The 11,853-nt window shown below is 39.0% G+C and overlaps 1 long non-coding RNA gene across 1 annotated transcript; it reads right to left on the bottom strand.

Moving 5' to 3' along the window:
* Positions 1–3,905: 3,905 nt before the first annotated feature.
* On the bottom strand, positions 3,906–10,933 carry LOC128311804 (uncharacterized). Its single transcript, XR_008290418.1, has 2 exons — positions 8,304–10,933; positions 3,906–4,450 (listed from the first exon to the last, which is right to left on the bottom strand). It is a non-coding gene; the product is annotated as an uncharacterized LOC128311804 (long non-coding RNA).
* Between the last annotated feature and the right edge of the window lie 920 nt (positions 10,934–11,853).

Here is an 11,853-nt window from a genome sequence, read left to right as displayed (position 1 = left end):
TGTGGCAGCACCCAAATATATAAATCAATTAATCACAAACATAAAGAAACTCATCAATAGTAATACCATAATAGTAGGAGATTTCAACACCCCACTCACAACAATGGACACATCACCTAGTCAAAAAATCAACAAGAAAACAATGGCTTTGAATGAGACATTGGACCAGATGGAATTAACAGATATATTCAGAACATTTCATCCTAAAGCAGCAGAATATACATTCTTCTCCAGTGCACATGGAACGGTCTCCAGAATAGACCATATACTGGGACACAATTTGGCCCTAAGTAAGTACAAAAAGATCGAGATCATATCATGCATATTTTCAGACCACAATGCTATAAAACTCGAAATCAACCACAAGAAAAAATTTGGAAAGGTAACAAATACTTGGAGACTGAAGAACATCCTACTAAAGAATGAATGGGCTAACCAAGCAGTTAAAGAAGAAATTAAAAAGTATATGGAAGTCAATGAAAATGAAAGCACCAAAACCCAAAACCTCTGGGACGCAGCAAAAGCAGTCATAAGAGGAAAGTATATAGGAATCCAGGCCTTCCTAAAGAAGGAAGAAAGATCTCAGATACACAACCTAACCTTACGCCTTAAAGAGCTGGAGAAAGAACAGCAAATAAAACCCAAAACCAGCAGAAGACAGGAAATAATAAAGATTAGTGCAGAAATTAATGCTATCAAAAACAAAAAAACAGTAGAACAGATCAATGAAACCAGAAGCTGGTTCTCTGAAAGAATTAACAAAATTGATAAACCACTAACCAAATTGATCAAGAAGAAAAAACAAAGGACCCAAATAAGTAAAATCAAGAATGGAAGAGGAGAGATTACAACCAACACAACAGAAATAAAAACAATAATAAGAGAATATTATGAGCAATTATATGCCAATAAAATAGGCAATCTGGAAGAAATGGACAAATTCCTAGAAACACATACACTACCAAAACTGAAACAGGAAGAAATAGAAAATTTGAACAGACCCATAACCAGTAAGGAAATAAAATTAGTAATCAAAAATCTGCCAGAAAACAAGAGTCCAAGGCCAGATGGCTTTCCAGGGGATTCTACCAAACATTTAAGGAAGAATTAACACTATTTTCTTGAAACTGTTTCAAAAAATAGAAATGGAAGGAAAACTTCCAAACTCTTTCTATGAAGCCAGCATTACCCTGATTCCAAAACCAGACAGAGACCCGACTAAAAAGGAGAACTATAGACCAATTTCCCTGATGAACATGGATGCAAAAATCCTCAACAAGATATTAGCCAACCGGATCCAATAATACATTAAAAAAATTATTCACCACAACCAAGTGGGATTTATACCTGGGATGCAAGGCTGGTTCAATACCTACAAAACAATTAACATGATTCATCACATCAGTAAAAGAAAGGACAAGAACCATATGATCCTCTCAATAGATGCAAAGAAAACATTTGACAAAATACAACATCCTTTCTTGATGAAAAACCTCAAGAAAATAGGGATAGAAGGAGCATACCTCGAGATCATAAAAGCCATATACAAGCGATCCAACGCTAATATCATCCTCAATGGGGAAAAACTGAGAGCTTTCCCCTAAGGTCAGGAACAAGACAGGGATGTCTCCTCTCACCACTGTTATTCAACATAGTACTGGAAGTCTTAGCCTCATGAATCAGACAACACAAAGAAATAAAAGGCATCCAAATAGCCCAGGAGGAGGTCAAAGTTTCGCTCTTCACAGATGACATGATACGCTATATGGAAAACCCAAAAGATTCCACCAAAAACCTGCTAGAACTGATTCATGAATTTGGCAAAGTTGCAGGATATAAAATCAATGCACAGAAATCGGTTGCATTCCTATACATCAACAATGAATGACAGAAAGAGAAATCAAGGAATTGATCCCATTTACAATTGCACCAAAACCCATAAAATACCTAGGAATAAATCTAATCAAAGAGGTGAAAAATCTATACGCTGAAAACTATAAAAAGCTTATGAAAGAAATTGAAGAAGACACAAAGAAATGAAAAAAGATTCCATGCTCCTGGATAGGAAGAACAAATATTGTTAAAATGTCGATACTACCCAAAGCAGTCTACATATTCAACGTGACCCCTATCAAAGTAACACCAGCATTTTTCACAGAGCTAGAACAAATAATCGTAAAATTTCTATGGAACCAGAAAAGACCCCAAATAGCCAAAGCAATCCTGAAAAAGAAAACCAAAGTAGGAGGCATCACAATCCCAGACTTCAAGCTATACTACAAAGCTGTAATCATCAACACAGTATGGTACTGGCACAAGAACAGACACTCAGATCAATGGAATAGAATAGAGAACTTAGAAATGGACCCACAAACATATGGGCAAATAATCTTTGACAAAGCAGGAAAGAATATCCAATGGAATAAAGACAGTCTCTTCAGCAAGTGGTGCTGGGAAAACTGGACAGCGACATGCAGAAGAATGAACGTGGACCACTTTCTTACACTATACACAAAAATTAACTCAAAATGGATGAAAGACCTAAATGTAAGACAGGAAGCCATCAAAATCCTTGAGAAGAAAGCAGACAAAAACCTCTTTGACCTTGGCTGCAGCAACTTCTTACTCAATACATCTCTGGAGTCAAGGGAAACAAAAGCAAAAATGAACTATTGGGACCTCATCAAAATAAAAAGCTTCTGCACAGCGAAGGAAACAATCAGCAAAACTAAAAGGCAACTGACAGAATGGGGGAAGATATTTGCAAATGACATATCGGATAAAGGGTTAGTATCCAAAATCTACAAAGAACTTCTCAAACTCAACACCCAAAAAACAAATCATCCAGTGAAGAAATGGGCAAAAGACATGAATAGACACTTCTCCAAAGAATACATCCAGATGGCCAACTGACACATGAAAGAGTGCTCAACATCACTCATCATCAGGGAAATATAAACCAAAACCACAATGAGATACCACCTTACACCTGTCAGAATGGCTAACTTTAATAACTCAGGCAACAACAGATGTTGGCAAGGATGCGGAGAAAGAGGATCTCTTTTGCACTGTTGGTGAGAATGCAAGGTGGTGCAGCCACTCTGGAAAACAGTATGGAGGTTCCTCAAAAAACTAAAAATAGAACTACCCTACGACCCAGCAATTGCACTACTAGGCATTTATCCAAGGGATACAGGTGTGCTGTTTCGAAGGAACACATGCACCCCCATGTGTATAGCAGCACTATCACCAATAGCCAAAGTATGGAAAGAGCCCAAATGTCCATCGATGAATGAATGGATAAAGAAGATGTGGTGTATATATATACAATGGAGTATTACTCGGTGATCAAAAAGAATGAAATCTTGCCGTTTGCAACTATGTGGATGGAACTGGAGGGTATTATGCTAAGTGAAATTAGTCAGTCAGAGAAAGACAAAAATCATATCACTTCACTCATATGAGGACTTTAAGAGACAAAACAGATGAACATAAGGGAAGGGAAACAAAAATAACAGAAAAACAGGAAGGGGGACATAAGAGACTCATAAATATGGAGAACAAACTGAGGGTTGCTGGAAGGGTTGGGGGGGAGGGATGGGCCAAATGGGTAAGGGGCATTAAGGAATCTACTGAAATCATTGCTTCACTATATACTAATTTGGATGTAAATTTTAAAAAATAAAAAATAAAGTTAAATTTAAAAAAAAGACCAAAAGTAAAGTGGGATAAAGCCCTTACTTTAAATACATTTCAGGTACTAAGAACCATGTTTAAATACTCTTCTACCAAATGACAAGTTATCATGTTAAAATGGAAAAATAACAAAATATACAATATTTATAAAAATAAACAAAAACCCCCAAATCTCTGAATTTTCATGTATGAACTTCAGGAGCAGCATGTTACATTAAAAGAACTTTAGACTTATAAAAACAAAACAAAAAGAAAATACAGTATCAAGAGTTTCCATATAACTTTCACCCATCATTCCTTTAGATATAACTCTGGTATATTTACACAACCATTTATAAACATTTGTATAATTATGGTACATGTATCAAAAATAAGAAATTAACACTGGTACAATACTATTAACCACACTGTGGGTTTTATTCAGGTTTCTGTTCCAGGGTCCAATCCACGGTACCTTGCTGCATTTGGTTTCTTTCCTTGGGTTCAACCTGTGATGGTTTCTCAGTCTTTCCTTCTCTTTTGTAACTTTGTTTTGAAGAGTAGTGATTAGCTTTCCTGTAGCACAGCTCTCCATTCAGACTCGCCTGGTGTTCTCTCATGATTATACAGACGTTCTGAGTCGGAGGGAAGAATCCCACGGAGGTGACACTGCAGTTCCAGTAACATCAGACCAGGGAGTCCATATCAACCAGTAACATTAACCGTGATCACTTGGTTCAGGTGACTTCAGCCAGATTTCTCTATATTCTCTTCCCTAGAAGTGAGACACTAAGTACAGCCCACAGTCATGGGAAGAGGAATTAGTCTCCACCTCCTGGAGGGAAGAATATCAAAACATTTAAAACTATATGAAAACCACTACAGCAGGGAATGACTCTTTGGAGGGGAGATAGTTTGAAACTAGGCTGATATTCAGGTTTTTCTTAAAGCTTCCTTGGCTGACTTTGGCAATCATCAGGGGATCTTGCCTGCAGCATTTACCACTATGGTGTTCTATTGATGATTTCTGTTGATTTCTATTTCCCTCATTCCTTGTGGATAAGATTTGTCCCTCCCCAGTGTGCACAATTCTTTATTTACTTATTTATTCAGTCTCAACGGACATGAATCTATGGATATTTATTTTATTTTTTAGATAATCCAATGACTGTCATTTGTTAGTCAAGTTGTTACAGCTTTGGCCATCAGCAGCTCCTTCTGGTTGGCCCGTGTCCTTCTGATATGCCCTCATCTCCTCCTCATCCCCTTACTTTCTAATACTATAAGATACTCCAGGCTTATCTTGTGTCTTTCCTGCCCAGTACTAAAAACCAGCAGCCATTTCTCCAAAGAGTCCTGGTTCCTTTTATTGAAGACTAGCATTAAGAAAACAAGATCTTGGGTGTGCTGGTTGCTACTGGGTGCCATTGTTTCTCAAGCCTCCCAAGGAACAGAGCTGGGAAATATGTGCATCATAGTAACCACTGTAAACACATATATCTATATTTATATCTGTACTGACCTATTCGTATAGGAAACCCTAACCCCTACCCCAGCCGGCAGATTTGTCACTTTTTTTCTCTAACAGTAAATAACCTGCCACCTGATTCTTAACCATCTAAAATATATTTACTTATTTTTTTCAACCCTAGCAAACATGGAAAATGGTGTCAGAGTTGCTGAACTGTACCCCCTGAGAGAAACAAATTCACCAGTGCTTTTGTACAGTTCTTTTTGCCTTTATCCTTACAGAATCTAGGCAAAACACAATTTTCCTGAGTTATTTGGGTCAACTCCTTTCTTTCCCACACCCTTCAGGGAGACTATGCCCTATATTTATAATATAGTTAGATTCATTTGTCACAGTCTGCATTCCATCCTGAATTCCCTTGACATCTGGGCTGTTTTGTGTTTTACAGGCAGTAAAGGCTATGGTATACAACTCTATAAGTTTTGTAATCCAATAACACAGGACCAGATAGCTCAGAGCTATCACCCTAAAAATCTCATTGTGCAGCAGGGGCAGCATTTTTAATTCTTTATCCAGATTCATACCCCCTTAAAAATCAAACATACAAGTAACTAAAATAATCATTGGTAAACTAATATTTTTTCACACTCACATTTTTACTTTTTTTTTACCCAAAGCTCATGTTTCACTTTATTTTTAATTTTTTTTAATGTTTATTTTTTTTTTTTGAGAGAGAGAGTGCGGGTAGGTGGGCAGAGAGAGAAGGAGACACAGAATCTGAAGCAGGCTCTAGGCTCTGAACTGTCAGCACAGAGTCCGACACAGGGTCCAAACTCATGAGCCATGAGATGATTACCTGAGCCGAAGTTGGACACTTAACCAACTGAGCCACCCAGGTGCCCTCATGTTCCACTTTAAGAAATTGCTATTTTTTTTTTACATTTATTTGTATTTTGAGAGACAGAGTGCAAGCTGCAAGAGGGGCAGAGGGAGAGGGAGACAGAATCCAAAGCAGGCTCCAGGCTCAGAGCTGTCAGCAAAGAACCCTATGTGAGGCCCGAAACCACAAGCTGTGAGATCATGACCCCAGCCAAAGTCAGACACTCAACTGACCGAGCCTTCCAGGTGCCCCAGAAATCGCCATTATTTATCAAACTCTAAAATTCTCTCTTGAAGAGAAATCCAGTTCCCATTACTAACAACATGCATGGATCAAAGTACATGTTGTATCCCAGGGCGGTTTCCCAACATGTCCACTCTCCATCTAGTTATTGTAAAAACATTCCTAAGAAAATCAGGAGGACAGAATAACTTAACAAGATAAATCACAAATTTAGTATTTTTAAGAATTGTCCGATGCTTTGAATTTTCCATGCCACTGCAATTCTATTGGGCTGAGATTGACAAAGTTTGACTCTAACTCTGCTCCCTTTCTCATAAAAATTTAAACACCCATTTTTCTATTTCCACAAACAAGAATGTTTTCATTGCCTCTCTAAATTCTATAATTTGAAGAAGGAATAAATGAGGGTGAGTCATTTAAAAGACATGGAAGGCAGAAGCCAGACAGGTGGACATGGGTATGTCATGGTTGCTGGTTAAAATTCGGAAGGAGGCCTTTTCAGAAGCTGAGTCACAGAGAAGCATGGTGGCTAGCGAGTCTAACTGAGTGACGTGGTTGGTCAACAGACAGGAATCCAGGAAAATGTTCAATCTGCAGACTGGGCAGTCTTGGGAGCACCTAGGGGTACATCTAGTTAGTCTAGTGCTGAGTAAAGCACTACAGAGAATTTCTAAGGCCTCTTCAGGTTTAGTCCACCTAAGATTTGAGCAGGAAGAAATAGTTCTTAATCCTCAAGTAGACCACCTGTCCTCATTATTCAAGCAAGCCTTGGCACTGACAGGAGAACAATGTGTGCTAATGTGGGGGTCAATGTAGAAGCTTCACTAGGGATGGTTTCGGGTGGGTAGTAGAATGAAGTATGAGCAATTATATGTGAAAATGTGTGCATATGCACCTACATGTATTTTTCTGAGGACAGAGTCAATAGGTTTTTTTACAATTGCAAAAAGTTTCTGAGTCCCCAAAGAAGGGCAAGAACTACTTGGGTTTAGGTTCTGGTTGGAGAGGTTGGGGTCCCGTAAATTTGTCCAGTCTGATTTCTTGGAGGTTCATGTTCTTCCTCAGTGGATCTGCTTCCTAGGAGCAGGCATCGCATCCGAAAGGAACTTTATGGGACCACTGCCGTCTGAGCCTCTTGGGCTACTGTCCCCATAGTCACCCCGTTTCTTAAAACACTCCTTTCTCTGTTTTTTTATAACGGTACACTGGTTCTCCTTCTGCAAATCTTCTGTCTCCTGAACTGGTATCTCTTAATCACTTCATGTTTTCTGAAGGCAGGTTTTGTGTAATGATGGGTCTGTCTGTCCTTTGTCTTCTGTCTAAACTCTTTCCCTTGGAGGCTTCATCTACCCTTTTCTGTTAATTTCTCCAGCATATACTAGAATTTTTTATTCCCAAAATATGTTGGGATATTTCCATTTGGGTAATAGCACCTCCTCAAATTTACTAAACATGATATAAACAAAACTTTAGTGATTGAACAAAATTGCATTTAAAAGCCCCTTCCAATATTGATATTTTATGACTCTAGCTTCTGGTAATCACAATGTCCTGCTACAAATTACTTGAGTTCAAAGTATTAAAAAGTGTTATCAAAGTATTATAAAAATTGCAATTCAGTGGAGCCAAGATGGCGGAACAGCATGAAAGTTTTTTTGTGTCTCTCATCCATGAAATATAGCCAGATCAACACTAAACCATCCTGCACACCTAGAAAACTGATTTGAGGATTAACACAACAATCTACACAACCTGAACCACAGAACTCAGCAGGTACGCAGCACAGACAGGTGAACTGGAGGAGAGAGAAGCCATGGAGGGCAGGGAACCGTTTTTGCTTGTGGAGAGAGGACAGAGATGGGGGGAGAGTACAGGAAAAGCACCTCCCCCCCAAAGCAGCTGGAGAGAAAGTGGAAAAGTGGAAACAGCCACATGGACTGAACTAAAAATGGAGAAAGGAGAAAGGAGAGGGTTTAAATTCGATTAAGACTATAAACAGGGGGAGTACAGGTCTGCAACTCCGTAGCTCAATACCTAGTGGTGCTCTGGTGAGAAGGGCGAATCCCCAGGAGCAGAGTGAAGTCCCGGAGTCTTCGAGCCATACAGAGAGAGGCAGTTCCCCTGCTGGAAGAACATCTGGTAGAGGCTGTGTGGGTCCCCCAAAGGCAAAGGCACCAGTGGACCTGGGAGAACAGCCACATTTGCTGGTGCTAGAACAAGGTTGTTGCGGGTGAAGCCTGGTGCCAGTTGCGTGTTGTGATTTGCCATAATCCCTGAAATGCTGCTGCTACACAATCGCGTGAAGTTTTTCTGGGGCGGGCTGGCACCCAGCCACAATCTCTGGGCATCAGTACAGTCCCACGAATGTTCCTTGGTGAGGCTGGCACCCGGCCATTGCTCCATGACACCCTCCCGCAGAGGGGCAGAACGGGTCAAATCCACAATCCTTCAGAAGTAAGCAGTCAGGAAAAACAGCCGCATCTGAGATAAAACTAAGGAGGGAGGTGCTGCCTGGGGCTTGGTCACAACAGTGTAAAAGCAGGGAGTGGATGGAAGCTGAAGACAAAGGACGGGTGCGCGATTGCTGACTGGGAACAGAGTTCTGATAGTAGAGACTGGGTAGCTGGACGACGCCATTTTCACCGCTCCCTCGCATGTGCACATACACCTAAAAGCGCCACAACAATCCATCCCAGGAAGCTAAGCAGAGCCATCTAGTGGATAATGGAGCCATTGCACTAAGCCCCGCCAAACTGGGCCAACCTCACTCTTCAGGAACACAAGTCTCTCTGCCTACTTGGTTTATGAACTATAAAGTGCTTCATAGTTTGACTTCTAGGGAAAAACGAAGTAATTTCAATCTTATTTCAGTCTGTTCGCTGATCCATCTATTCAATTTTCTTTTCTTTTTTCTCTTTTTTGTTTCTTTTCTTTTTCTTGAATACAGAAAGAGAAAAAATTATTTTTATTTTCAATTTTTTAAATTTTTTTAAAAATTTATTTTGGATACAGAGACAGAGCATGAGCAGGGGAGAAGCAGAGAGAGAGAGGAAGACATAGAATCCGAGGCAGGGTCCAGGCTCTGAGCTGTCAACACAGAGCCAGATGTGGGGCTCCAACTCACCAACTGCAAGATCATGACCTGAGCAGAGGTCAGATGCTTAATTGACTGAGCCACCCAGGCACCCCTTCAATGTTTATTAAAAATATGTTTCTTTAATTTTTTTCTACTACATTTTTTACTTTTGTGTAAATTTTTTCAAATTCTATTTTACTTCCATCATTTCATTATATTCTATTTCAGTGTATTCATTTTTTCGAATTTTCAAACGATTTTTTCTTTCTTTTTTCTCCCCTTTTTTCTCTATCAAGCCCCTTTCAACACCCAGACCAAACACACCTAGGATATAGCATCATTGACTTGATTTTTTTTGTGGGTGTGTTGTTTTTAATTTTTTAATTTTAATTGTTTAATTTTAATTTTTTTAACCTCAATACTTCCTTTTCTCCCTTCAAAATGACAAAACGAAGGATTTCACCTCAAAAGAAAGATCAGGAAGAAGCGACAGCCAGGGACTTAACCAACACAGACACAAGCAAGATGTCTGAACCAGAATTTAGAATCACGATAATAAGAATACTAGCTGGAGTCGAAAATAGATTAGAATCCCTTTCTGCAGATATGAAAGAAGTAAAACCTACTCCGGATGAAATAAAAAATGCTATAACTGAGCTGCAATCTCAATGGATGCCATGGAGGCAAGGATGGATGAGGCAGAGCAGAGAATCAGTGATATAGAGAATAAACTTATGGAGAATAATGAAGCAGGAAGAAAGAGGGAGACTAAGGCAAAAGAGCAGGATTTAAGAATTAGAGAAATCAGTGACTCATTAAAAAGGAACAACATCAGAATCATAGTGTCCCAGAAGATGAAGAGAGAGAAAAAGGGGTAGAAGGGTTATGTGAACAATCATAGTGGAAAACTTTCCTAATCTGGGGAAAGACACAGACATCAAAATCCAGGAAGCACAGAGGACTCCCGTTAGATTCAACAAAAACTGACCATCAACAAGGCATATCATAGTCAAATTCACAAAATACTCAGGCAAGGAAAGAATCCTGAAAGCAGCAAGGGAAAGAAAGTCCTTAACCTACAAGGTAAGACAGATCAGGTTGGCAGCAGACCTATCCACAGAAACTTGGCAGTCCAGAAAGGAGTGGCAGGATATATTCAATGTGCTGAAACAGAAAAATATGCAGTCAAGAATTCTTTATCCAGCTAGGCTGTCATTCAAAATAGGAGAGATTGTTTCCCAAACAAACAAAAATTAAAGGTCGTGACCACTAAATCAGCCCTGTAACAAATTTTAAGGGGGACTCTCTGAGGGGAGAAAAGATGAAAATACATACATACATACACACATACATATGTACATACATAAATACCAACAGCAACAAAGACTAGAAAAGACCAGAGAACACCACCAGAAACTCCAACTCTACAAGCAACATAATGACAATAAATTCATATCTTTCAGTACTCACTCTAAATGTCAATGGACTAAATGCTCCAATCAAAAGACATAGGGTAACAGAATGGATAAGAAAACAAGACCCATGTATATGTTGTTTACAAAAGACCCACTTTAGACCTAAAGACACCTTCAGATTGAAAGTCAGGAGATGGGGAAGTGTCTATCATGCTAATGGTTGACAAAAGAAAGCCGGAGTAGCCATACTTATATCAGGCAATCTAGACTTTAAAATAAAGACTGAATCAAGAGATGAAAGAGGGCATTATATCATAATTAAGGGGTCTATCCACCAAGAAGACTTAACAATTGTAAATATTTATGTTCCAAATGTGAAAGCACCCAAATATATAAATCAATTAATCACAAACATAAATTCATTGATAATAATACCATAATAGTAGAGGACTTCAACACCCCACTCACAGCAATGGACAGATAATCTAATCAGAAAATCAACAAGGAAACAATGGCTTTGAATGAGACATTGGACCAGATGGAATTAACAGATATATTCAGAACATTTCATCCTAAAGCGGCAGAATATACATTCTTCTCCAGTGCACATGGAACATTCTCTAGAATAGACCACATGCTGGGAAACAAGTCAGCCCTAAGTAAGTACAAAAAGATCGAGATCATATCATGCATATTTTCAGACCACAACGCTATGAAACTCAAAATCAACCACAAGAAAAAATTTGGAAAGGTAACAAATACTTGGAGACTAAAGATATACTACGAAAGAATGTATGGGCTAGCCAAGAATTTAAAGAATGTATGGGCTAGCCAAGAATTTAAAGAGGAAATTAAAAAGTACATGGAAGCCAATGAAAATGTTAACACCAAAACCCAAAACCTCTGGGACGCAGCAAAGGCAGTCATAAGAGGAAATTACATAGCAATTTAGGCCTTCCTAAAGATGGAAGAAAGGTCTCAGATACACAACCTAACCTTACACCTTAAAGAGCTGAAAAAGAACAGCAAATAAAACCCAAAACCAGCAGAAGACAGGAAATAACAAAGATTAGAGCAGAAATTAATGCTATCA

The sequence above is a fragment of the Acinonyx jubatus genome, chromosome D1 (assembly GCF_027475565.1).
Source record: "Acinonyx jubatus isolate Ajub_Pintada_27869175 chromosome D1, VMU_Ajub_asm_v1.0, whole genome shotgun sequence".
In the NCBI taxonomy this organism is placed as follows: domain Eukaryota; kingdom Metazoa; phylum Chordata; class Mammalia; order Carnivora; family Felidae; genus Acinonyx; species Acinonyx jubatus.
The sequence above is the reverse complement of the archived record's forward strand: the minus strand, read 5'-3'. Positions and strand labels throughout refer to the sequence as shown.